The 20726-nt window shown below is 36.4% G+C and overlaps 1 pseudogene; it reads right to left on the reverse strand.

The window, feature by feature from the left end:
* Window positions 1-324: 324 nt before the first annotated feature.
* LOC103994408 (uncharacterized protein At2g33490-like) lies at window positions 325-19517 on the reverse strand (annotated as a pseudogene).
* Between the last annotated feature and the right edge of the window lie 1209 nt (window positions 19518-20726).

The raw sequence follows: 20726 nt of genomic DNA on the forward strand, positions 1-20726 counted from the left end.
CGCTAATGCCACGTCTGGAGACAAGTGAATAATAAAAAAAAGGTCAGGGAGTATAAAGGCAACATTCTTCATACAAATCAGTCCTCATTCGATAATGAACTGCTGCGACTCCATGCTGCAATCATCATTTTGAAAGGAAATAATGAAGCAAATTTTTCAGAGAATACATCTAGTAGTCAGCCAAAGAATCAAACAAGACATTAGTTTGGTGCTCCTGAGGTGAAGAAAAAGTCAACTATAGATGAAATTTTGGTTGACATTTTATATGCTACATCTGCCTTTGCTATAAGCAACTGATGAACCAAACAAAGGCACCTTTACTAGTGAACATAAATGACAAAATTCTTAATAAATGAATATCAATACACTATCAATACAGCCGAAGATGTTTCTTGTTTAAACCTGCCCTCCCTCTTCGCCCTACAGTATTATCATTAGAATAATGCTACAGATAGAAGGTGGGACTTTGGGGATAAACTAGGAATAGACAGTTTACTATGTACACAAACCATATGACACTGACCATGTCAGTTAGCTCTCGCCGTCCTTCGGATGATACTATAATATGCCCAAATTATGAGAACCCTGCATGCAAGATACAACAATCGTTAGCTGAAGAGAAAACTTTTCCATACACATCATCACATAAAAATCTACGGTTTGACTCTTGGTCCTCTATTAATTAACTTATGCAGTTCAACATCTGACATCATACTATGAACCTGGTTAATGGCAGAATTAATAACTTGATTAATAACTTAATCAATAGTGGTTTCCTCATAATCACACTCTTTGACCAAAAGATAATGAAACCCACAACCAAATTTTCTGAGTTCAGTCCAATATAAGGATGATAAAAGCTCTCCCAGAACTCAGGCTGCAACTGAATGACTCCTTATCACCCTCATCCCCCAACTTTTCCTTTCTCATATAATCATCACCAAGTCCTGTGACTCTTTTGAAAAGGAAAAAAGCAATAGAATAAAAAGATATCAACTAGAATTTGTTCCACTATTCATTGCCAAATCTTTTACAATTTAGAAACTAACTGGACCAAAATAAGATCTAAATTAAATAAGCATTTAGAACAAAGATGAAATTCACCTAAAAATCCTAGTCAAATAAACAACACAAGATGAATTTTACATATGGGTCTGCTTCATTCACACAGTAGGACATGATGGATTTATTATCTATTTGCAATTATTTTGAACAAAGCTAACCCTAGCAATTTGTTGCCCGGACATGGACATTAGAAAGTGATGCGGATGCATAACCAAGTGTCCAATTAGCGAGGGCTATGTCGATACAAGGATGCATATGGGAATAAGCTAAAAATCAAAACGATGCTTATGTCGTAATATTGCAAGAATGTGAAACATTTGAGTTAAAAACTCATGGAGTACTCTAATCATAAAAGATCAACTTCTTATTTTGTTTGTCATTTAATACTGCTTACTGCAATTAGAACATCTCACAATTGCCTTAACTCATGGATAATTGAATGTGTCTAATGCAGCTTATGGGTGTAGAAATAAGACCCACGTACTAGTGGAGTCTAATCTTAGTTATGTGTTTAGCTGTCAAATATTTTTGCAGAATCTTGAAATCGGTGTTTATTCACCGCTTGTCAGATATAACTGTAGTAGATTTTAGTATAATTTGGAGTCCAATGTCATATAATTCAGTTTTAAATTCTAAAAGACTTAAAAAGTTCTCTAAGTCCTTGTCTAAGTGACATAAAGTGATGAGCTGTTTATGATATAAAAAGGGGAAAAAGCCTTTCATTTCTTTTAACACTTTTTCTTCCATGCTCTCTGACCAATTAGACCTTTCTGCCATGACAGTAGTCACTTGCTTTGTAAACTAAATATAATAAAAAGGGAGAATCATTTCTGTCATATCATACCTTGAAACCTTACTGACAATCCAATATAACAAGGAAGTATATCAAACAATTGAGAGTTCCAAATATTCAAATCACAAGATCATTTTATCTATAAATTGCATCATCAAAATGCCAAGCAAAAAATAATTAATTAGGTAACGCCTCTAAGCTTGTGGGCAGTACTTCAAAAGAACAATGACACTAAAGAAAAAAAACCAGTAATTGGAAAAAGAACGTGAAAACATATCACAAGCTGTAACAAAAAATACCAGACAGGTACCTCAGATATTAAAACATAAACTCATATGCCTTCTAGGAAACTATCCCCTGACCTTAAGGTTTTGCAGCTTGATTTACTGAATCTGAAGTCGTTGATGCTGGTCAACTAATTGTCAATGTTATAGGTGTCAGAGGAGGTGAAGAAATATCCATGGTCATGTTCTGACTTATAGGAACTTCCACCAACTTCAACTGTTAAACTAGGAGTTCTTTGACCACTGGAGGGTATAGAAAAACTGCGAGTCATGGCACCTGGGGGAGTAGGTAGCGGCGATGCCATATGCGATGAGATTGATGGTAGCTTGTTGCTTGCATGATGCTCGCGACCTCTATACACCAAGGGACCAGAATGACCAATCAAACCAGAAGGCCTCACAGGTTTCGCTGAAAAAAGTGGAGGCCGAGGAAGCTCATGAAGTTCATTAATTCTTGGTGATGATATAGGAGGTGAGGAACTTAAAGACAACTTTTGAGCCGCACTAAGTTGAGGTGTGATATGAGTCGGCATTGCAGAAAATCTTGATGGATAATCCACCGTAGACAAGGAACTAGCTGCTGAAAGAGTGGGCTTGTTCGGCAGTGTTTGGCTTGTCAATGGGCCAGAGAAAGCTTGTCTCTTGATCTTTTTAGCATCTGAAGGATTCTGTGCAAATTGTGACGTAGAGAGCTCTTCATGTAAGGAAGTTGGTCGACTGAGAGGGCCACTATTAATGTTCTCCTTAAGTACTGAATGTGCTTTAGGAAACCTAGTTGGGCTTGGCAGCAGAACATCTCTGGAATCTTTTCCAAGCATATCTGGCTGCAGAGGTGACGAATGATACAACTGTGTTGGGAAGCCACCCTTGTTTACTATTTTAGATGTAGAAATTGTATTATTTGAGCTTGCTAAAGATGAGTTCTTCACATCGAGTGGTGTAGGTAGAACATAGGTGTGATATTTCTTTGTTGATGCAGGACGCATTTGACTTATTCGTTCTGAAAATTCAAGCTTCTTATCAGCCAAAAGAGGTTCTGACATACTCACACCCCTAGGCCCCCTATTGACATAAAGGTGATCTGCTTGGCTTCTATCCAAATTTTCCTGCAAAGAAAAAGTATGTCAAAACACTTAAAATAGAAAAAAATGATGAACAAATTACATAAGAAAAGTGCTTATTCTAAAGATGACAGCTGCTCCAAATACAAATAGAATAACAATAAGATTTCACTTGTACAAATTCCTCTATATACAATTCAATGTTTCTTTACAACTGCAAACTAAGAGAAGTTCCAAAACTTGCAGATACTGATAATATTGTTTAATATCAACTATATGCTTATACACTTGAGAACTCGAACTGTAGCAAACACAGTGCAAGAGAAATACAGAAGTCGCACAGTCAATATCATCTAGATATTGAGTGGCATGTAGAGAAAACCAAAAGACAACTTCAAGCTGCTTAGTGTGTTTTAAATATAATACCCTACTGCAAGAGTGTGAGAAAAATTTATTCCTATGTTTACTTAATGAAGACCCAGGTTAGTGCTCCTCTGTCTATTGGTCATCATCCTTTGCATGCCAAGATAAGCAAATCAAGGTAAGATAAATGACTAAGGTAGTAAGGTTCATAAAATAAAACAAGATATGTTAAAGAAGTCATGCAACCTCCTTGTGCTTCGCCACCTCAACATCCTTGGAGTGTCATTTCCCACTTTGCCCCAAGGGTCTCATTAGATGTAGATGCTTTTATGGAGTGTCATTTCCCTGCTGTTACCTTCAAGGAGATTAATTCAAAATTTTGTTTGATTTCCCTACCAACGTTAACAACCAATGATAGACTGCTATGAATGTGAAAACAGATGGTGATCCACAGAGCATTGTCTCTCGTACACCTTTAGGCAAATAAAGAGGTACTTCTATAAAGATTGATGAACAAGTTTGACCCCTCTCCCAACTTACAAGAAAATTCCATCGAATTCTGACTTCCCTCTGGCCCAATAAAAATGATGTGATAAGATCTACATAGAAAGTACCTCTTTATTTGCCTAAAGGTGTACGAGAGACAATGCTCTGTGGATCAACATCACATCATTATGACACCACGTGACTGATCCAATCCTTGAGCTTGTCGACGTGCCTCCAGCAACTCCCTACCTAGTCTACAATAACCGTAGGTTTGTTTCTTTCCCAAGGCTACTACAACTTGAACCAAGCTCTTCAATCAGGGGCTTGCTCTTGCAATGGAATAAAGCCAACTCCTCTGTCTCTGGTGTCATGAACCCCTGACCCTAAGATTTCTGTCCATTTTTTGGAAGGGGATCTTAATAGGTCCTCTAATAATTTATTTTCTTGCTCAGACTACTTCTAGTCACTTGGTTGCTGGAAGGTCGCTGATAAGCATAAAACCCCCTTCTCTCTTTCCAGTCACATATCCTTACCTGCAGTTAATTCTTTTTCTTCACTACATTCAGACTGCACTTTCTCATTGAGATTTCTTCTTTCCTCCAAAAAGTTCTTGTCTTGGAATGCTCATGAGATAGGCCAATCTTGAAAGAGACAAAACACCCGATGTTTTTTGCCTCCAGGAAACAAAGTTATGCAACTCTGTTTCTACCATTCAGCACTTCTTTGGGAGACACTATGACTGGATAAACAAAGAAGAAATTGGCTCTCTAGGAGACACTCTAAATGGATGGAACAAATCAACTCTTGGTAAAGAATGACATTAATTATTGAATAGATAATCCTTTTGTGTTAGTTAAATCTTTTTTATCATATTTAGAATATCTAGCTATGGAATAGATGCACACTGGTGTTTATAGACCCCATTAGACTCAGCCTCTCCAAGAATTCCAGGTCAAGTTTAACACCACACAAACCTAGGCCTTCCAATTTTGAGCATTGGTGGAGATTCCCGTATCATCAGTAAGATCTCCTTTCAGAGAAGTTCTGTTCCACCTGAAAATTCTGAGATGAGAGACAAATGCCTCCATCAAAAGTAGCTTCCTGGTTCATCTATCCAATTGTATGTTCACCTGGTGCAACATGATATAGTTCAAATGCTTGTCAAATTCCTCATATACCTTTCATGGGACCTAGTTTTTTTATGATGCCCCCACAGTTCTATGAATCAAATCTACCAAAAAAGCAAGTAATTTCAGGTTTAGACATTTTTTGCCCCAGATAATTAAGCAAAGCGTATGCGCCAGCACTAGAACCATCTTCAGCTACTCAGGTCAAGCCTTTTAAGATCTGGAAAATCGAACAGAAGCATTTGATAAAGAAGAGGACAGCTATATTATTTCTAAAGACCAAAGAGAAGAAAGAAACTGAAAGTCTTTGATGGCTAAAGTATATAACTGCAGATTCAAAGTCATTGTCTTAAAAGAGAAAAGAAAATTTTCCATACTAATCCCTGTTAGAGAATGATGAATAAAGCCTTCCATTCCAGAATCCACAAAGGAGAATACTAATGGAAGATCTCTTAGAGATCATACAACTTTTGTTTTCATAACCAACCACAATAATGATGACAAGTGATGATATTTCAACTATCTGAGGCTGGCTACATGAATCTTCCATACCATCGATCTTTGTGTAAGGTAATACTCCTAGTAAAATCAAAAGCATTCCAATCCTTCTTTTTTTTATGTTACTAGTAAAGTGTTCTTAGATCTCCCTATCTCTCCTGAAACCACTAATTCTAATCAAGTTTTTTTTTATAGCAAGCATGTTGCATATTAACTAGGAATCTGTTCTGACAAAAAAGTAAGGAATCACCCCTCCTGTCCAAAAATTAGCAAAGACATTCACTCAAACTTACACTGCAAGATCATGAGCCAGCATTTTGGATTCTCTTGGGACGTAACTCCACCAATTACAACATCAAGTCAACTTCTCTAATTACGACATCTAAAATTCTTATTTGATCATGTACATAACATGTTTATTGGTTCTCCCTCATTCTAACCTTTATGAAAACTATCACTAATTATTCATGAATAAAAACATTTTTCTTTTTTGATAGCATGCAATCCACATCAATATTTGCATCTCAGTTATACCTATTTCTTGTGCATCTTGCTTCTTAATTCTAATAGTCCAATCTATAAATCATGGTTTTAAAATTGTCTTATAAAATATTTCTTTTATTCTAAGGGCACATAACTCTTGATGCTACTCTCCAATTTAATCATCCTACTTTTACTGTTATTTAATCATCTAATATAAAATCAGTATCTTCATCAATTTCTCCTTTCTAATTTCATACATAATTCACATACATACATCCCACTTTTACACTATGAGCAACGTCTGCGTCAGTCACTTCTTTCTATTTTCATCCCCTAATTCATAAACATACCTATTTAGATCGTGCTTTAAATATCAAGGAATCACAAGTGGCTGAAAAAATGGTTGTAGAAATAAAAATAGTTAAAATAAATATAATAAATTAAATCATAATTACTTGCTTGTTGACTAAGCATTTGGACCTCAACACAAACATCTGCCTATGTGTTTAAGAACTTAAGATGATTCTGATAGCAACACAGTCCACAATAAATAAATCAGCATACTTTTTCCAAGTATTATCTAATGTACATCAAGGACTATAAATTAAAGTAATGTCTTCGTCTGCGTAATGAGTAGATCAACAATAGACATGTCTGACTGTATTCCAGAAGTAATTGGTAAAGAATAACCTTACTGTGTTGACTAGCTTCTTGATTTTGCACATTGTATATGTAGAGCTTACATTTTAGGTGCCTAAGTTCGGTAACAACCTTGATTCTTGCTGGCTAAAGACAACTTATAACAGGTTGAGATATAATCCTACAGCTGAAGTTTGTAGACTTCATATTTGAGAAATAACTTAAACCCACAATTAGCCACGTCTTATAGAAACATGCCATAGAGGAAGCAACAAATGGAACGTGCATATGTTGTCAATCTATCTACAAGATGACATATGATGATTAGTTCTCATTATCATTAGTGACAAAGTTAGGATCCCAGATATAAGAATGTGAAAGTGCTATCCAAGTGCTCATTTTCAGTTGTATTCTCTCCTATGATTCCTTTTTCATTAATTGAATATTAGAATGTGAAATTATCTACGTAGGGAATGATCAAGCTTGATTTTCAAAAAAAAAATATGCATTTCATTAGCTGCAAAGAGCCTTTTTTATTCATTTTGTTGCTTAATAGTAATGTAATTGCATTAAATTATTACAGTTTTGGTAGACATATACAATCTTAGGCAGAATTGTCAGACTGTTGAGAATCTTTCTTGAAATTGGTAGAGACTAGGAGATTTCCCAAATTGATCTAATTGTAAATTAAATCTGCAAAATATGTTACCACCAATGAAACAAACAATAAAAAGAAAACAAACTCTGCATATTTAATAGGGACCAAATCCACTTAAATACTACTTGATGCTATTTGAATCTTACTGCAGATAGTCTGAACTTACAAGTATGGAATTTAAACCATAATGGTTGGACACATTCATGTTGCATCTAAACAACTGAACACTAAAGGCACCAAGGTTTTAGTTCCAAAATAATATTAATTTAAGATGTAGTTGATACTTGTTTATATTTAATATTTTGATCACCTCTCTTCAGATGTATGACTTCAACAGTTGGGTTGAAGATACCTACAATGTTCCACAAATGCATGAAATATACAGGAATCGACCAACATATATTTGTGAATACAATTCCTAATGGCTCAAACAAATTGTAATGGAAGCTATAATGGTTCTCTACTACAAAAAGAATTTAAAATTAATTGCAATAAAAAAGATTATGATATGAAATATCCTACTGTACTAGAAAATAGAGTTTAGTTAACGCCATTCCCTGCATAAAGATTTGACATATACTATAGTATTGGCTGAAAAGCACAAAGGCAGTGCAGGGCACCTTAGAACTTGTTTTTTTGACGTATTATGCAAGTAGGTCAATCAAAGTTCTTGCTTGCTCAAACATTATTGACAATGAATGTGATACACTGGTTTTAGCCTGCACCTGCCAAGAAGAACTTAAGATCTTAAGGAGAAATTGAGTTCCATCACACATCAAAATCTCATGTCTCTGCCAATCTTTTTCTCCCTTTATTTTTAAACCAATTTTTTTTCCTTATAACCATTATTTTTTTCATAATCTGTTTTCAATTTCTCATAAATTCCCCTTCAGACTACACCCTAAAGCTGCAAATCGGGTGGTCAGGTTCGGTTGAAAGTCATTCCAAAGCCAACCCAACACTTTTCTCAACCTTATCCAACCTAACCTGTTATTTGGTTGGAATCATTCCAATCCTAACCCAACCTAAGACTGAGTTGGGCTGATCTTCCGTTTGGTCAGGTCATTTTGAGTTGGGATACTCAGGTCATACACAATCAAAATACATGAGGTCAAAAGCTTAAAGTATAATAGTAACATTACATATTGTTTATATTATTTAGTGTAAATCAATATTTTAAAATGGGTTCAGTCTGTGTTAAATTAAGATAGACTAGATTTTATATAACAACCCAACTAAGTTCATGTGTGCTCAGGATTCCCAACTTAAACCTGACACAAATTTTAAAATAGAAGGAAAGATATCAAACTTTCTCTGCTACAATCCTTAATGTAGATGAGATCAAAGTGTTCCTTAGCTTCCAGAAGTTAAGGATATACAGATATCAGGAACAAGCATATGAGCACTTGACCAAATCCAAGTCACGAGCACCATCTCTATAGCTCAGGATGGGCTCAGGCAATTAAGATATTTAGCCACCCAGGCCAAGAGGTCTTGTTATGCAGAACTTCAATAGCACCAACTCGAGAAAGCAATCCTCCAGGGTTGTCAATTATCCTATGCTATTATTCAGTGAAAATTAATAGTGGCTCCCACAAGGTTTCAAATCTCAACTCTGTCGACATGCACCCAAGTATTGAAATATAGCTTGATGCTGCTACAATGCCATTTATTTTTATAATTTTATAATTTTATACTTTTATTCAATGATACCGATTGATTCAGGTTGGTATGCAGCCTTACATACTGGTACCATACTAGTCTGGTAGGTTAATGAGACCAGTATTAGACCAAGATTATCCTGGTCTCAAATGCAATTTCTTTTTTAATTCTTTAGACCTATGAATAAATTATATTACAATATCTTCATTACTCTCAATAAATTCATTTTTTCTATTATATGCCTTTTTCATGTATAATTTTGAAAGGTCCCAATATTACTTCCAAGAATCAATACTGCACCGAGAAACTTTTTTGTTCATTAATTTTTCTTCACATTTATGTTATACTATGATCAAAATTAAAAGTCAACAAAACCTAAACTAAAATTTCCAAAACATTTCAGCTAACGACTAAGAAGCATGGACACATGCTTTTGGCAGTCGTGTCCTTGTCCAATACATGTCGAACACACGGACACACGTGTCGGACACTCGCATGCGATGTTGCATTCACATGACCCTCACATGAGGGTCATATGCTTCGCAAGAAAAAAAATTTGGAGATCGTCACAAGAAAACATATACAAAGTCTATCTAGAGATTGTTAAATATTATTTGATGTACTCGACCTTTATTTTGGATACTTAAATTTTGATGATTTTAATTATTTTAGTTTGTACTATGATATTTATTTGTTCAAATTGCTGAGTTTATAAAACTTATGTATAAATACTATAAAACTCATGTTAATCGAATATCATATACATATACATACATACATACATACATACATACATATATATATATATATATATATATATATACACATGTGTCCTTGTCGTACCCGTGCACTAGTTTTTTTTTAAATGACATGTTGCCATGTTCATGTCATGTCGTGTCCAATGCATGTGTATGTGCTTCTTAGGCTGACCATTTGTGTGAGAAATACACCTACATTCATGGATGTGGAAGCATAGGTACACACAGATGCAAAACTGATTCACGTTGGCTTAGAGAGACGATGCATAGCCAGCATTAAATGGAATTGCATAAAGAATATAAGACAAAAGGAAGATATTTTATGGTAAAAATTAGGCCCAAAGCAGACAAAGATCTCACCTCCATTGACATTCTAGAATGAGAAACAGCATCTTGACCATGGCCATTTTGTCCATAGTCAAAACTCGCCACTCCATCATCATTGACATCATAATCATCCACCTCCTCATCTGTGTCATCATCCTCAAGACCAATAAACTGATAGTCAATATGCTGTTGTTCAGCAATGACTTTGACATGTGGCTCTACCATCTCTAGAGACTTGACTCCTTTTCTAAAGAAATTTAACTGATTCAACACAGGAAAGACCTATCAGTTCGTGGTTCCAGATAATGATAAATTTGACTGAGTTGAGAAAACAACCTGTGCTGCATGGTGCCGAGTAGCTTGTGTCAAGAGACTTCGGGATTGTCCTTGCTTTAGTGATTTTAAGCGGAATACAAAAAAAGTTGCCTCCTCTTGGAAATCTTCTTGAGCTGTTTGCAACTGTTCTGAAGTAAAATGTTCAACTTTCACATTTCTCAGTGTCCCCTTTTCTCTTTGTGTAGCTATCATGGACCTATACAAGTCCCTGAAGAAGGTAGACTAAATTTGAGACAGTGGTTTTATAAAGTGTAGAAAAAAATAAATAGATAAGTGTATTAGCAATTTAGCATCACACCTTTTCTCATCACACTGACGTTTCATGTCCTGTATTGACAAATATTCCCATTAAAAGATAATTAAGACTACTTGTGGAGAACATAAATTTTGCAAGCTAGACAAACTTTAAAGAAAAAAATGCAGATGCTTTAATAATGTCATAACTCATAACCAACAACATGAAGTTTTGATGGCTTAAAACATATGGGATAAGCAGAGTAATGAAATATAAGTTTATTGCACGCAGGCTATGAAACATCAGAAAGGCAATCTTATTTAGAGCATTTGCCAATAACTTGTATGAAACAAACAGTCCACAGACTCACCACAACGAAAATTAGCATTTTTTTATTTTAACAATTGATAAAACTTCAACTAGATGTAAGGAGGTTAGAATATAAATGTTCTAAAAAATTTGAAGTAGCAACCTGCTGGGAATTATTAGGACTTGTTACTTATGATGTGAAACTCTTTAGACAAGGTTTTTTCAATGCAGACATAGAGCTTACCAAAAACCTAAGCTTCTTCCAAAACCAAGAATTAGAAATAGAAGTGGAATTGAAGGTGTTTATATTACAAATATTGCTCTTTGCCAAAGAGAGTTCATTTAGAATGTGCTATGATCCGACGACAGTTGCGATCATGGAGTCACGGACAGCAACAAAAGAGGAAGACTTGGAGGCAGCAGGATAAATCGTTGACGACGAAGACAGTGAGAGAAATCGGCGGCGGCGGACACAGAGGGAGAAATCGTTGACGCAAACGCAAAAGGAGAAATTGTCAGTGGCGGAGGCAGAGGGAGAAAACGCACATTTAACCGAACTCGATTGCCTTATATCAACTAGGCGCTCGCCCAAAGCATCCAGGCGGCACCTTATTAAAGTACGCCGCCCGACCCTTATATGAGACGCCCGGGCCTCGCCTCGCCCCAGTGCCTTTTTAAATCATTGGTATTAGTGCGAAGCATGGAGAATGTCAGAACTTCTAATTTCACCACTGAAGATCGATTATCGTATTATTGCTCAGAGAAATAAGACCAACAATTACCATATTGTTGTTGGTTGTAAGATTCTCCATAATACAACGATTGTGAATACAATGAGTTTCGCTCTGTGCCTACGTCGTGTAGGCTCTCTAGCATCTACTCAAAATAATTCACTGCCTTCCCCTTCCTCTTCCTCGTGGAGCTCCATGATCTGAATATTGGGTGGTATATATAAAATACTACTCATCGGTCCATGCACCACCCTCAAATTGTGTAGACATGAGCATCGACTCCCAAGCGTCATCGTCATCATCAGTCGAGGAACTGCTATCCATATCGTTGCCATGTCTCTGGATCGAACGGGTTGTTGAATACGACTGATAAGGTGTCTCACCATCTGATTTAATTCTTTCTAACAATGCGACTGATGCTACCGTCTTCCCCTTTGCCTTTGCACGTTGGGTGGACAACTGTGGTGGAGGAAAGGGTTTAAAAACCATTTCCTATGGTTCTAATAGTCAAATTGATCGTTTGAAGTCCCGAGTTATTTAGATGTTATCATAATTTATCAGAGGTACTGAAGTAATGAATAATTTCAAAAGTTAGCAAAATCTGTCAAAGATAACCAGTGTAATTTCTAGTTTGTTCAAGAAGTCAGATTTCTGAGTAATTACTGAATTGTCAAAGAAGTCAGATTTCCGAGTAATTTTGTGTTGTCGGAGATAAAATCTCAAGTAAATTTTTGCATTGGTCGTGTACCAAGTCATTGTCAGAGAAGTCAAAGTTTCAAGAGGTCGTGAGAGATGTCAAAATACTAATAGTCCCAAATATGTCAAAGTTTCCAGAAAGTAGTCAGATATGCAACAAACTGTAAGTTTGTCAAAGCTGTTAAGTTTGGTACTAACTTGTAAAATTAAATTTTGTCAAAATCCTAAGTGGACTCCAAAATTATAAAAATTTGTTGGATATGGACCTCAAGGGACATTTGAAAATGTAAGATCCATCAAAGATTTTTACAAGGTTGCAAAATCCATCAAGGGCATGGACATTGCAAATAACATGAAAGACTATAGAAAAGACATGAAATTTGCCTTTCCACTACATAAGTGAATAAATTATCATATTTCTTGTAATGATTAATATAAGCTCTGTCATAGAGTTGCAGAAGCATTCTTGCCAATTTCAGTCAACTAGACCATCTGAATTGACATTTTATTCATATAATAGAAAAACATTAATTTACAATCTAGAGCACATATGTTTTTTTAATGTCTACAGTCATGTGCAAAAAAAAAAAGCAAAATGGACAACTTACATTGATTTTTTATATCTTAAAAAAGATGTCAAAAAGATATGCTTCCACTGCCATACTTCATATATTTGCAAATAAGACCATTGACCAAAAGATATTCTTGTGCATGGATGTGTTCTCCAGGTATAACTAGATTAATTGCTAAAGAATATCAGGTGAGCAAATCACCCATTTTTCCATGGCATATATGACTGCATGAAGATTCATGTTTGCAACGTCCTTGCAAGAAAGCACCTTAATTTTGATCCTTTTATTGGCATATGATACAGCAAAATGGTCTACTAGTGAGAACCATAGATGGCACAAATCCAATAAACATGAACTCTGTAACAACCATTCCTATGTTGATTAATTAGGTCTCTCCACATCATTGAGGCAATATATAGCAACAAGCCAACAACTCCATGAAATAACAATTGCAGTTGTTCTCAATCTCAACTCATTCTCTATACTAGTCCGATCATAACATGTATCATGCGCACCTGAACCAACTAATTTTCAACCATGCTAAATCATACAAAACTGACAACTGAATAAGAAAAACAAATGCATAAACGATTATGAACTATATCAAATAAATCACCATTTTCTCTCAAATAAAAGATAAGTACAACAGTGTAACCTCGACAGTTTGAAGCTCCTTGAGAAGAGACTCTGATGGGGTTGTTATGGTCTGGATGATATGTGTACGCTAAAAATAGAGAGAAGTTAATTATTGCACTTTAAGTTTGCAGATGCAGTTTAAAATTTAAAAAATTAATTGCCAAAGCACGACAGACAGGACTCACATAACCATCGACAAGTTTCTGAAGTTCGAACTGTGCTTTTCCAAGCATTAACAAAACTCTACCTGAATGAATTAAAAAACTGCCAATTATGACATGTAAGTTACTTTAATAATCATAACAAGATCAATTAATCACACACTTTCCAAGATTTTATAAAAAGCTATTCTAAAATAAAATACCATGTGGATAGATACAGTATCTAATAAATTGAATGCCAGGATGATAATGAACATACTCAAGCAATTAGAGAAAATATATTAGTCAGAGCTCCTTTCACAATTAAGATTGCTATGAAGTTCTAAGTTTAGATGAAATAAATTGAATGCCAGGATGATAATGAACATACCCAAGCAATTAGAGAAAATATATTAGTCATAGCTCCTTTCACAATTAAGATTGCTATGAATTTCTAAGTTCGGATAACATGACCCTTACTATGATCTACAGATTAAAAAAGAGGTAAGGAACTATTCGACACACTTACCACTTTCTTCATCATCATTTAATGCAGTTTTTTCAAGAAGACAAGCACCCAGTTCCCGCAAGGCTTCCGAGAACTCTGAAAAATACACAAATGTCTAAAACAATTCCTTGGTATCCTTAAAAAACTGAGTAAACAAAGAATGACCTTTACACAAAAAGATGAACTGCTTTGACAAACAGATACCTTAAACATCAATTTTCGCAATTCTAACAATATGAGATAATAAATATTCCATGCTGTTATATAAGTTAAACTCAGCTAACTTGGAGCGAACATGTACTAGATAGACAAACTAATTTTCAGAAAATTCAAATGAAGGTACCCCTTGCTTTTTAAAAATTTTACTTATTATAACTGAGAAAGTTCAGTTAATTAGCATGTATAAAATGCACAACAATGATGATTGTATGCCACTTAGATATCTAGTTATTTACGGCCATATTTTCATGAAAAAGTTAAAATTCTAAAAAGAAAAACAATTACAAGTAAAGTATAAGAATAAACTATTTTTATACGTGGAACATGATATCCAGAACAAAATAATTGACATGACATAAAGCATTAAAGAGTGGTTCCACCAACAAGGAAGGGGGAAAAGAACAGAGTGAATAAATAGGAAGAGAACCAGAAAGATAATCAAGGTAGCAAATCTACAAAAGCAGCATGCACTTATTATTGTTTAGATATCAAAAGAACAATTGAATGTTGTAATGCTGATATAAATTGTGACATAAAAAATTCTACCACAATATGCTAAACGCGAAAAGAGTTTTGATTCATAACTAATTAATAAGTATCAGTTGTTTCTTCAGATTTAAATGCCTTAATTAGATATAAGGGGAAAAGCATATAAAGGTCCCAATGGACAAACTTTTAAAAGCCACATAAAGATAATGGATATGGTGATGGATGGATGCAAATGGATAATATATTTAGACAAGGTGTACAAGGATGGCAATGAGGTAGTGGGGTCATGTTATCATAGACTTTCTTGGAATTTCCTAAGTCGTGAGACCCTCTTGCGATAATTGTCGATGAGGAGTCAGCCCAAGTGCAACCTCACACAGGTCTCAGAGGTCATGTAAAACAAAAAGTTGATTGGTTTAAAAAATAAGTGGCAGACAAGTTGCAACAACCGAAACAAATGCACACACTCAATCAAATTAACACACATGGAAAGCAAAGGGAATAGGACTTTGAACAGTAAAAAATATCCTAAGTCTAGAAACAACCATTTAACCAAGTGTACGATCACTTGGCAAGCCTACGCACGATCAAGCTCAAGTTTTCCAAACTGATCACTAACACTATACCAAAGTCCCATCTAACCCTATGCCACACGAGGCATTTTAGGATTCTAAGAAAGCTGACGTTTTGCATGATGTGGCTACCTCAAAGAAATCAATCTGTGACACACGAAAATGGGGTCGTTTTGGCCCTTTTGGTTGTTTGGCAAGTGATCACTACACAGCCTTGTGGACTGTCTTGGCCTAAAAACCTAGGACAAAACACACACGAATAAAGCAAACTACAAAGCTAAAGAAAATAAAAGCTACAAATAATCCATTGAAGGTGTTGTGGGAGCATGGCGACTGTCTGTGACATTCCACCCCACTTATTCTATCAACACCCTCATCCATGATTGCTGGTAAGCAACAATAGCTTCTCCTAACGCCCACCTGGCTTTAGTTATGGAAAGTTTGCTCTCACTACATTAGGTACTCGACCTACTTTCCTCCATTAGATAGCTTCGTCGTGTGTTCCGCCAGGGTGCCTTCAACTTGCCTTTCATGTGATTCTCACATAGGGGTGGTCAAGTTGAGACATTCCTTAATACGTCTTGTGGATCCGAATTTGTTGGGGTGGCACATGTCATGAACTTTGATCTAGGTCAAAAGTTGCAACCAGTAAGATACATTGCCTATTTTGTTAATGACTGAGAAGGGCCCTCAATATTGGTCTACCAATCCATTGTGCAGTTTTACCTAAAGAACCAAAGGGATACTAGTTACAATCTTACCAACATAAGTCACGGACCCAAAGGCAAGGTTCTAAATACCGTACCACACCGGTGTACCAATCAGCTATCAGCACGATACGTACCGAGCTATAACAAGCTATACCGAGCATACTGACACACGATACACTAAGGTGTACCGATTTACCGTCCATACTAGACCTCTATCGAACCGATACATAACGAGCCATATGGTACGGTATTGCCAACCATGCCCAGAGGTCACCTTAAATCTACCCACTTCACTTTTTTTACGACCTTCTCCAAGTATGCCCATGCAATACAAAATGATATGCTGATGGGCTACTTCTGATGCATCTAATCACCAAGGTATGAAGAGTCAATGGTTGTCCAATGATGATTTTAAAGGGGCTCTTGTTGGACACGAAGTTTCGATGTACATTGTAGGAGAATTGAGCTATAACTAAGAGTTTCACCCAATCTCATTGACGAGCACTCACATAGTGCAAAGATATAGATCTAGAAGGGAGTTTATTCACTCAGTTTGGTTATCCATCTAGGAGTGAAGACTTGTGGAGTAGTATAGTTTGGAGCCCAACAACTAGAACAACTTAATCCAAAATCACTACAAGAACCACACATCTTGGTCGTTGATAATATTGTGCAGAACTCCCCAAAACTTCATCACATTCTTCATCAACAAAACTTTGTCGTCACTTCCACTAGGCAATGTAGGGGTGCAATAATGTGTTGCATATTTTGAGAATCGATCGACTACCATGGCTTAAGTCCCCCAACTATTGGTAGGCTAGATATGAAGTCTAAAGATATTATCTCCCACAACCTCTCTAGCATAGGCAATGACTCCAGAAGACCCAAGTATCACTTGGAAATCATCTAATGGCACCACCATCATGTTGTGCGTCCACTCGACATCCTGACCTTGATAGGAGTCATGGGACCCCATTTGATAACCCAAAGATCATGGGACCCCATTTGATGGGAATCATGGGACCCCATTTGATGGGAATCACTTGGAAATAAATAACAGTAAATATAGGCTGCAAAATTGATTGAACAAGGGAATCTTCCTGTTGTTACTGTAAAATTGCAGAGCAACACTTTATGAATAGGCATAAGATACAATAATTACACAAGAAAAGAAATAATTAGCAACAAATAAGAAACACAGAAATAATAAGATGTAGAAGCTGAACAAGAGAACGAAGGTGAGACAAAATCAACCCACTTTAGAGTGATCTTGGTAGTTGAATCTATAGAGATGGGAGTTCAAACAATTCCAACAGACTATTTTGCAAATATCATCTCATTTGAACATCATGTTTGTTGTCCTCGAAGTTGGTAGTTTACTTGCTGCAGCTTCTAACCTGTAATAAGTTTCTGATTTGCATCTTTTGTTTTTGGGTATTATTTTGAAAAAAGAACAGAACCTTTAGCCGCTGCCTTGATTGCATGAGAGCAAAATACTTGTTTTTTGTTTTATTTTATGCAAACTTATAGGTGTCCAGAACCCATAATGCTATTTTCTAGACATACAATCAAAGTCTATCAAGAAAACCACATCAGAGAACACCTCTTCATGAGAATTACAACAAAAAATGATTCTTAATCACCATCGATTAGGCTATTGAATTCTGATGAGAAATTGGGTAAAAAGATGTGATAACAAACAAGACTGCAATTTCTATACCCCCGACAATTATCAGAAGGAATTGAAGATAAGTTTTTAGTTGAACAATTCCTCAGAAACCATCATAAATGTTGATAAACGCTCCTTCAAGTAACTCAGTGTTGAAACAGAGTACCAAAAAAAGAAAGAAAAAACAAACCCACTGATTTGAAGGAACTTATCAACAAATAAATGGTATAAAATCAAACTTATTACCATATGCGCTATTTGCAGTGGCGGCAGCAGCAGAAAGTAAGCTATCATAGCAGTTCTTCATGTCAAGCATGTCCTACAAAATACAAAGCACCAAATTTGACAATGTTAGAAAAATGCAACCAGGAATTTGTTTCTGATTAGACTTTCACAATTCAGTAAGAAAAACAAGCATCATTCATTGAGTTGTGCTCAGTGTTGACTTTCTCAACTCTGGAGATAAATTGTAGCATGCGACTAGCAATAAACAGCTCATAGAGTAATTATACTACCATGTATTTTTTTTTCTTTCTGCTGATTTGTTTGATAAACAATCATTCTATGAGGAGTCATGAAAATATCAAAAGGATAAAAGAGCCAGATAAGTTCTTATGATGGAACCAAAGAGCTATTACGTCGCATCAACACATTTAGACTAAAAACATACTGATGAAACTACTGAGAAAGAAATCGGATCTTCTTAAGAACAAATGATAGATTGAAAAAAATTCGTCCGAAATAGATTCCGTGTCTCCTGTTCTGCATTTAGGTATCATTCGGTTGCGGCTATACGTACCAAGGAACCAACAACAGATGGGAAAAAGCAAAATAGAGAAAGGTACAATCTGAGATAACTAACAGTAAAAGCAAGAATACATTTCATAAAGGGAAGGGTCGAAAGGATAATTATAATCCTTGATAAATCAACACTTTCTAAATCAAAATGAAGAAAAGTTTATCAAAGCTCCTCTTCTCAATGAAGCCGAAGTACTTTCTTCAAAATAGGAAGAGGCGTCGAAGGAAATAATAGCAGTAGGAAACGAACCTGGGAGGCCTGGAGGAGCTCGTCCTGGTGCGCTGGAAAACGGGCATTCCTCTTCTCCTTTTGGTCATGCTTGTGGAACGCGAAGCCCCGTAATTTCCTAAGCGACGATTTCATTTCTGCCCCTTTTCTCTATCTTTCTCGCCCGGTCAAAAACACACGATCAAAGCCCCTTTCACTTTCCCCCTTCCTCGCCCGACCAAATCGATCGATCAAACCAAACAAGAGCAAATCCCATCTCAAATCCCTAACCGGAACAGGGAACCATGGGGAACAAGAAACTATTCGAAGAGAATAGATCGAACAATAGCGAAAACAAACGAGGGTGAATCTAAGAAACCCTACGAGAGATCCCAAAGAAATACGAGAGATGGATCAAATTCCGCAGAGGGCGCTCTCTCGCTCCCATCTCCTCTCCTTCTCTTCTATTGGTTCCCTTTGGTTGGTCAATCGGAGATATTTTATAAGGGAGAAACAAAAATAAGGGAATGTCGCGAAAAAGAGAGGAATACGAAGGGAGAAAGAACGGGTCCTCAACCGGCCCGATCGAACCCGTCCAAGTTTGAGTCGAACCGGTCTCACGCAGTTCAACCGGTCACATTCGGCTTGAGAACATTGATGGGATACGCCGTCACGGGATGTCAACGGTCCTCCTTTGCGGCCGTCCGATGGCGGTGTACGTTCGCGGACTGGATCCACTTCAACGTAGCGTAACCGTCCGTTTCCAACAGACGTTCGATGAGGAAATCGATGGGTGACGGCTGGGCACGACGTGTCAGCATATGATTGGCTTAAAGAGCGCCGGTGACGAGTTTAGTCGAGGATTGTGTCGTAGGGGATGGATGGATTTGGCTGGGAAGAGAGGATGTCTCCGGCGACGTCGATGCATATCAGCAAGAAAAGTCAATGGTATTCAAGTCCATTTATGCCGCTGATTTGAATGATGCTGCACGATTCTAAGAGATTGGACGAAGAATTCTAAGAGATTTTTTATGAAAGAAACTTTGGTCATACAAGCTAGCCTTAATGCTCTTATCTGATTTTTTTTTTCCTACTTCTTAACATTCTACTCGCTTCGGTCAAAAGGAAATATATTTTTTCTCGACACTCTTTCTAATTAGTTGAATTTTTATTGATTATCTTTATAAAAACAGTCTGGTCATTAGCATTTTGGCTGCATAGTTAAATGATTTTTTTTTTTTGTTAAAAGTTGTATCATAGGGTTAGAAGAATTGATGATATATATCAAATAAAATCTTAAATTTAAAAAAAAAATTCAAGTAAAATATTTTTTCTAAGTGATTATCCTAGCCTCATCCCTCTTTGCTAGACGCACACAACAATAAAGGTACGCATCTCTCTAAACCAAATAGTAACGGAGTAGTTCTTGTTGCCCTTACATGAGCAAGGTGTAGGCAATAGCGATAACTCTCACGGCCCTTATCATTCTTGCACTAGCAAAGACACAAATAACATTGCCCATGTGAGAGAATGGGACCAGAAAATGATGGCAGAGCGAAGGGAGGAGAGGGCATGGATGAGGGCAGCAACAAATTTACCGTAAAAAAAATGACGTACGTGCTTAATGCCAAGGGTGAGGGTGTAGAAGGAGAAGGGGAGGATAAGAGGGTAGCAACGAAGAAGTGGTCAAGGAG

Source organism: Musa acuminata, chromosome BXJ3-8, assembly GCF_036884655.1.
Source record: "Musa acuminata AAA Group cultivar baxijiao chromosome BXJ3-8, Cavendish_Baxijiao_AAA, whole genome shotgun sequence".
NCBI classification, from domain to species: Eukaryota; Viridiplantae; Streptophyta; class Magnoliopsida; order Zingiberales; family Musaceae; genus Musa; species Musa acuminata.